General features: G+C 38.2%; 1 non-coding gene across 1 annotated transcript; it reads right to left on the bottom strand.

The window, feature by feature from the left end:
- Positions 1-2,443: 2,443 nt before the first annotated feature.
- LOC112739381 (small nucleolar RNA R71) lies at positions 2,444-2,547 on the bottom strand. Its single transcript, XR_003170320.1, has one exon. It is a non-coding gene; the product is annotated as a small nucleolar RNA R71 (small nucleolar RNA).
- Positions 2,548-7,458: the final 4,911 nt, after the last annotated feature.

Here is a 7,458-nt window from a genome sequence, read left to right as displayed (position 1 = left end):
TGGACATCACAATTTCGTGCACCAAGTTTTTGGCGCCGTTGCCGGGGATTGTTTGTGTTTGGACAACTGACGGTTCATCTTGTTGCTCAGATTGGATAACTTTCTTTTCGTTTTCTTTTCAAAAATCTTTCAAAAATATTTTCAAAAAAAAATTTCTCTTTTGTTTTCGAAAAAAAAATTGTTTTCAAAAATTTATTCAAAATTTTTAAGAATGAATTCTAGTGTTTCATGAAGCATGTGAAGCCTGGCTGGCTGTAAAGTCATGTCTAAATTCTTTTGGACTGAGGCTTGCAATTTGTTATCAAAGAGCAATATACTCTCGTGTTAAAGGCTAAGGCTTGGCTGGCCATTGGCCATGTCTAGTGTTTTGGACTGGAGCTTTCATTGAAAGCTTGGCTGGCTAGTGAGCCATGTCTAATTCCTGGACTAAAGCTTTAGACTAAGAATGCAAGATTCCTGGAATTCATATTAAAAATTTTGGAATCCTTATTTTTCTTTTTCATATAATTTTCGAAAAATATAAAATAAAAATCCAAAAAAATTAGAAAATCATAAAAATCAAAAATATTTTCTGCTTCTTGTTTGAGTCTTGAGTCACATTATAAGTTTGGTGTCACTTGCATTTTTCGAAAATATCATGCATTCATAGTGTTCTTCATGATCTTCAAGTTGTTCTTGGTAAGTCTTCTTGTTTGATCTTGATGATTTTTTGTTTTGTGTCTTTTAGTGTTTTTCATATGCATTCTTGAATTCTTGGTGTCTAGGCATTAAAGAATTCTAAGTTTGGTGTCTTGCATGTTTTCTTTGCATTAAAAATTTTTCAAAAATATATTCTTGAAGTTCATCATGACATTCATAGTGTTCTTGGTGTTCATCTTGACATTCATAGCATTCTTGCATGCATTCATTGTTTTGATCTAAAAATTTCATGCATTGCATCTTTTTAGTGTTTTTCTCTTGCATCATAAAAATTCAAAAATAAAAAAAAAATATCTTTCCCTCTTTCTCTCATCAAATTCGAAAATTTGGATTGACTTTTTCAAAAATTTTTAAAATCAAATTGTTTCTCATGAGTCAAATCAAATTTTCAATTTGAAAATCTTATCTTTTTCAAAATCTTTTTCAAAAATCAAATCTTTTTCAAAATTCTTAGTTATTTTCGAAAATTCCTAAAATATTTTTCAAAAATCTTTTTCTTATTTTTATATCTAATTTTCGAAAATAACATAATCAATTAATATTTTGATTCAAAAATTTGAAGTTTGTTACTTGCTTGTTAAGAAAGATTCAAACTTTAAGTTCTAGAATCATATCTTGTGATTTCTTATGAATCAAGTCATTAATTGAGATTTTAAAAATCAAATCTTTTTTAAAATTAGTTTCTAAAATATCTTCTTATCTTATCTTTTTCAAAAATATCTTTTCAAAATATCTTTTCAAACTTCCTAACTTCTTATCTTTTCAAAATTTGTTTCAACTAACTAACTAACTTTTTGTTTGTTTCTTAACTTTTTCAAAACTACCTAACTAACTCTCTCTCTCTCTAATTTTCGAAAATATCTCCCCACTTTTTCAAAAATTTCTTTTTAATTAACTAATTATTTTTATTTTTTATTTTTTATTTCAAAAATTTTCGAAAACTACTAACATTTTTCAAAAACCATTTTCAAAAATCACTAACTCTTTTTCAAAATAATTTTCGAAAATTATACCTCCCCCATCCTATTCTATTTATTCATTCATATCCTAACATCTCATCTCACATCTCTTCCATTCGTACAGTTGTGCTTCTTCCTTTACATCACATTCTTTGTCTCCCCCTCTTTTCTTCCACTCACAAAGGGATCCCTATACTGTGGTATAAAGGATCTCTATTATTATTATTTTTCTGTGCCTTCTTCTTTGTCATATGAGCAGGAGCAAGGATAAGAACATTCGTGTGGAAGCAGATCCAGAACCTGAAAGGACTCTGAAGAGAAAATTAAGAGAAGCTAAAATACAACAATCCAGAGATAACCTTTTAGAAATTTTCGAACAGGAAGAGAAGATGGCAGCCGAAAATAATAATAATGTAAGGAAGATGCTTGGTGACTTTACTGCACCTAATTCCAATTTACATGGAAGAAGCATCTCCATTCCTGCCATTGGAGCAAACAACTTTGAGCTGAAACCTCAATTAGTTTCTCTGATGCAGCAGAACTGCAAGTTTCATGGACTTCCATCTGAAGATCCTTTTCAGTTCTTAACTGAATTTTTGCAGATATGTGATACTGTTAAGACTAATGGAGTAGATCCTGAAGTCTACAGGCTCATGCTTTTCCCTTTTGCTGTAAGAGACAGAGCTAGATTATGGTTGGACTCTCAACCTAAAGACAGCCTGAACTCTTGGGATAAGCTGGTCACGGCTTTCTTAGCCAAGTACTTTCCTCCTCAAAAGCTGAGCAAGCTTAGAGCTAATGTTCAAACCTTCAGACAGAAAGAAGGTGAATCCCTCTATGAAGCTTGGGAAAGATACAAACAGTTGACCAAAAAGTGTCCTTCTGACATGCTCTCAGAATGGACTATCCTGGATATATTCTATGATGGTTTATCTGAGTTATCAAAGATGTCATTGGATACCTCTGCAGGTGGATCCATTCACCTAAAGAAAACGCCTGCAGAAGCTCAAGAACTCATTGACATGGTTGCTAATAACCAGTTCATGTACACTTCTGAAAGGAATCCTGTGAGTAATGGGACGCCTATGAAGAAGGAAGTTCTTGAGGTTGATACTCTGAATGCCATATTGGCTCAGAATAAAATATTGACTCAGCAAGTCAATATGATTTCTCAGAGTCTGAATGGAATGCAAGCTGCATCCAACAGTACTCAAGAGGCATCTTCTGAAGAAGAAGCCTATGATCCTGAGAACCCTGCAATAGCAGAGGTAAATTACTTAGGTGAACCTTATGGAAACACCTATAACTCAACATGGAGAAATCATCCAAATTTCTCATGGAAGGATCAAAAGCCCCAACAAGGCTTTAATAATGGTGGAAGAAACAGGTTTAGCAATAGCAAGCCTTTTCCATCATCAACTCAGCAACAGACAGAGAACTCTGAACAAAATGCTTCTAATTTAGCAAATCTAGTCTCTGATCTATCTAAGGCCACTGTAAGTTTCATGAATGAAACAAGATCTTCCATTAGAAATCTGGAAGCACAAGTGGGCCAGCTGAGTAAAAGGATCACTGAAATCCCTCCTAGTACTCTCCCAAGCAATACAGAAGAGAACCCAAAAGGAGAGTGCAAGGCCATTGACATAAGCGCCATGGCCGAACCTGTGAGGAGAGGAGAGGACGTGAATCCCAAGGAGGAAGACCTCCTGGGACGTCCAGTGATCAATAAGGAGCTTCCCTCTGAGGAACCAAAGGACTCTGAGGCTCATCTAGAGACCATAGAGATTCCATTGAACCTCCTTATGCCCTTCATGAGCTCTGATGAGTATTCCTCTTCTGAAGAGAATGAGGATGTTACTGAAGAGCAAACTGCCAAGTTTCTTGGTGCAATCATGAAGCTGAATGCCAAATTGTTTGGCATTGATGCTTGGGAAGTTGAACCTTCCTTATTCATCAATGAGCTAAGTGATCTGGATCAACTGACATTGCCTCAGAAGAGACAGGATCCTGGAAAGTTCATAATACCCTGTACCATAGGCACCATGATCTTTAAGGCTCTGTGTGACCTTGGTTCAGGAATAAACCTCATGCCCCTCTCTGTAATAGAGAAACTGGGAATCTATGGGGTGCAAGCTGCTAAAATATCACTAGAGATGGCAGACAGCTCAAGAAGACAGGCTTATGGACAAGTAGAAGATGTATTAGTAAAGGTTGAGGGCCTTTACATACCTACTGATTTCATAGTCCTGGACACTGGAAAGGAAGAGGATGAATCCATCATCCTAGGAAGACCTTTCCTGGCCACAGCAAGAGCTGTGATTGATGTTGACAGAGGTGAAATAGTCCTTCAATGGAATGAGAACTCCCTTGTATTCAAAACTCAAGGATCTCCCTCTGCAACCATGGAGAGGAAGCTTGAAAAGCTTCTCTCAAAGCAGAGTCAACCAGAGCCCCCACAGTCAAACTCTAAGTTTGGTGTTGGGAGGCCACAACCAAACTCTAAGTTTGGTGTTGAACTCCCATATCCAAACTCTAAGTTTGGTGTTGGAGAGTTTCAACAAAGCTCTGCACATCTGTGAGGCTCCATGAGAGCCCACTGTCAAGCTATTGACATTAAAGAAGCACTTGTTGGGAGGCAACCCAATGTTTATCTAATTCTTATTTTCATTGTTTTTCATATTTTCTTAGGGTCATGATCATGTGGAGTCACAAAATAAATAGAAAAATTGAAAACGGAATCAAAAACAGCAGAAGAAAAATCACACCCTGGAAGAGCATCTGTCTGGCGTTCAGCGCCAGAACAGAGCATGGTTCTGGCGCTGAACGCCCAAAATGGGCAGCTTCTGGGCGCTGAACGCCAGAACAGGCATGGTTCTGGCGTTCAACGCCAGAAATGGCACACAGATGGGCGTTGAACGCCCAAAATGGCCACCAACCTGGCGCTGAACGCCCAGAGTTGGATACAAAGGCATTTTTACATGCCTAAGGGGTGCAGGGATGTAAATCCTTGAAAACCTCAGGATCTGTGGACCCCACAGGATCCCCACCTACCTCCACTCACTTCTTCTCACCACTCTCTTTCACACAACCCCATAAACACTCTTCCCTAAAAACCCCTCACCAATCACCTCCATCCCTCTTTCCCACTAAACCTTCACCACTCACATCCACCCACTCTTCCCAATAAACCTACCTCATAAACTCCACCTACCTTCAAAATTCAAAACCAATTTCCCACCCAAACCCACCCATATGGCCGAAACCTTCCCCCCTTCCCTTACCTATATAAAGCCCTCCATTCTTCATCAAATTCACACCACACACCCCTCTACACTCCTCTTGGCCGAAACCACATCTCCCTCTCCCTCTCCATATTTCTTCTTCTTCTTCTACTATTCTTTTGTTTATTGCTCGAGGACGAGCAATATTCTAAGTTTGGTGTGGTAAAAGCATAGTTTTTTGTTTTTCCATTACCATTGATGGCATCTAAGACCGGAGAATCCTCTAGAAGAGGGAAAGGGAAGACAAGAGCTTCCACATCTGAGTCATGGGAGATGGAAAGATTCATCTCCAAAGCCCATCAAGACCACTTCTATGATGTTGTGGCCAAGAAGAAGGTGATCCCTGAGGTCCCTTTTAAACTCAAAAGAAATGAGTATCCGGAGATCCGACATGAAATTCAAAGAAGAGGTTGGGAAGTTCTAACAAATCCCATCCAACAAGTCGGCATCCTAATGGTTCAAGAGTTCTATGCCAATGCATGGATCACCAAGAACCATGATCAAAGTAAGAACCCGGATCCAAAGAACTATGTTACAATGGTTCGGGGGAAATACTTAGATTTTAGTCCGGAAAATGTGAGGTTGGCGTTCAACTTGCCATACATGGAAGAGAACGCACGCCCCTACACAAGGAGAGTCAACTTTGATCAAAGGTTGGACCAAGTCCTTATGGACATATGTGTAGAAGGAGCTCAATGGAAGATTGACTCCAAAGGCAAGCCGATTCAACTAAGAAGATTGGACCTCAAGCCTATAGCTAGAGGATGGTTGGAGTTTATTCAATGCTCAATCATTCCCACTAGCAACCGGTCTGAAGTTACTATAGACCGGGCCATCATGATCCATAGCATCATGATTGGAGAAGAGGTGGAAGTTCATGAGATTATACCTCAAGAACTCTACAAGGTGGCTGACAAGTCCTCCACCATGGCAAGGTTAGCCTTTCCTCACCTCATTTGCCACCTATGCAATTCAGCTGGGATTGACATAGAGGGAGATATCCTCATCAAAGAGGACAAGCCCATCACTAAGAAAAAGATGGAGCAAACAAGAGAGCCCATTCATGGAGCTCAAGAGGCGCAAGAAGCTCACTTCCATGAGATCCCTGAGATACCTCAAATGCACTTTCCTCCACAAAACTATTGGGAGCAAATCAACACCTCCCTAGGAGAATTAAGTTCCAATATGGGACAACTAAGGGTGGAACATCAAGAACACTCCATCATGCTCCATGAAATAAGAGAAGATCAAAAAGCAATGAGGGAGGAGCAACAAAGACAAGGAAGAGACATAGAAGAACTCAAGGACATCATTGGTTCCTCAAGAAGAAAACGCCACCATCACTAAGGTGGATTCATTCCTTGTTCTTCTTTCTTCTGTTTTTCGTTTTCTATGTTATGTGCTTATCTATGTTTGTGTCTTCATTACATGATCATTAGTAGTAGTAACTTTGTCTTAAAGTTATAAATGTCCTATGAATCCATCACCTCTCTTAAATGAAAAATGTTTTAATTCAAAAAGAACAAGAAGTACATGAGTTTCGAATTTATCCTTGAACTTAGTTTAATTATATTGATGTGGTGACAATGCTTCTTGTTTTCTGAATGTATGCTTGAACAGTGCATATGTCTTTTGAAGTTGTTGTTTAAGAATGTTAAATATGTTGGCTCTTGAAAGAATGATGACTAGGAGACATGTTATTTGATAATCTGAAAAATCATAAAAATGATTCTTGAAGCAAGAAAAAGCAGCAAAGAACAAAGCTTGCAGAAAAAAAAAATTAGGCAAAAAAAAATAGAAAGAAAAAGAAAAAGCCAAAGCTCTTAAAACCAAGAGGCAAGAGCAAAAAGCCAATAACCCTTAAAACCAAAAGGCAAGGGCAAATAAAAAGGATCCCAAGGCTTTGAGCATCAGTGGATAGGAGGGCCTAAAGGAATAAAATCCTGGTCTAAGCGGCTAAACCAAGCTATCCCTAACCATGTGCTTGTGGCGTGTAGGTGTCAAGTGAAAACTTGAGACTGGGCGGTTAAAGTCAAGGTCCAAAGCAAAAGAAGAGTGTGCTTAAGAACCCTGGACACCTCTAATTGGGGACTTTAGCAAAGCTGAGTCACAATCTGAAAAGGTTCACCCAATTATGTGTCTGTGGCATTTATGTATCCGGTGGTAATACTGGAAAACAAAGTGCTTAGGGCCACGGCCAAGACTCATAAAGAAGCTGTGTTCAAGAATCATCATACTGAACTAGGAGAGTCAATAACACTATTCGAAATCTGAAGTTCCTATAGATGCCAATCATTCTAAACTTCAATAGATAAAGTGAGATGCCAAAACTATTCAAGAGGCAAAAAGCTATAAGTCCCGCTCATATGATTGAAGCTCTGCTTCATTGATAGTTTGGAATTTATAGTATATTCTCTTCTTTTTATTCTATTTGATTTTTAGTTGCTTGGGGACAAGCAACAATTTAAGTTTGGTGTTGTGATGAGCGGATAATTTATACGCTCTTTGACATTGTTTTT

This window comes from Arachis hypogaea, chromosome 13 (assembly GCF_003086295.3).
Source record: "Arachis hypogaea cultivar Tifrunner chromosome 13, arahy.Tifrunner.gnm2.J5K5, whole genome shotgun sequence".
NCBI lineage: Eukaryota > Viridiplantae > Streptophyta > Magnoliopsida > Fabales > Fabaceae > Arachis > Arachis hypogaea.
Note: the sequence above shows the minus strand (reverse complement) of the source record. Positions and strands in the feature narration are given on the sequence as shown.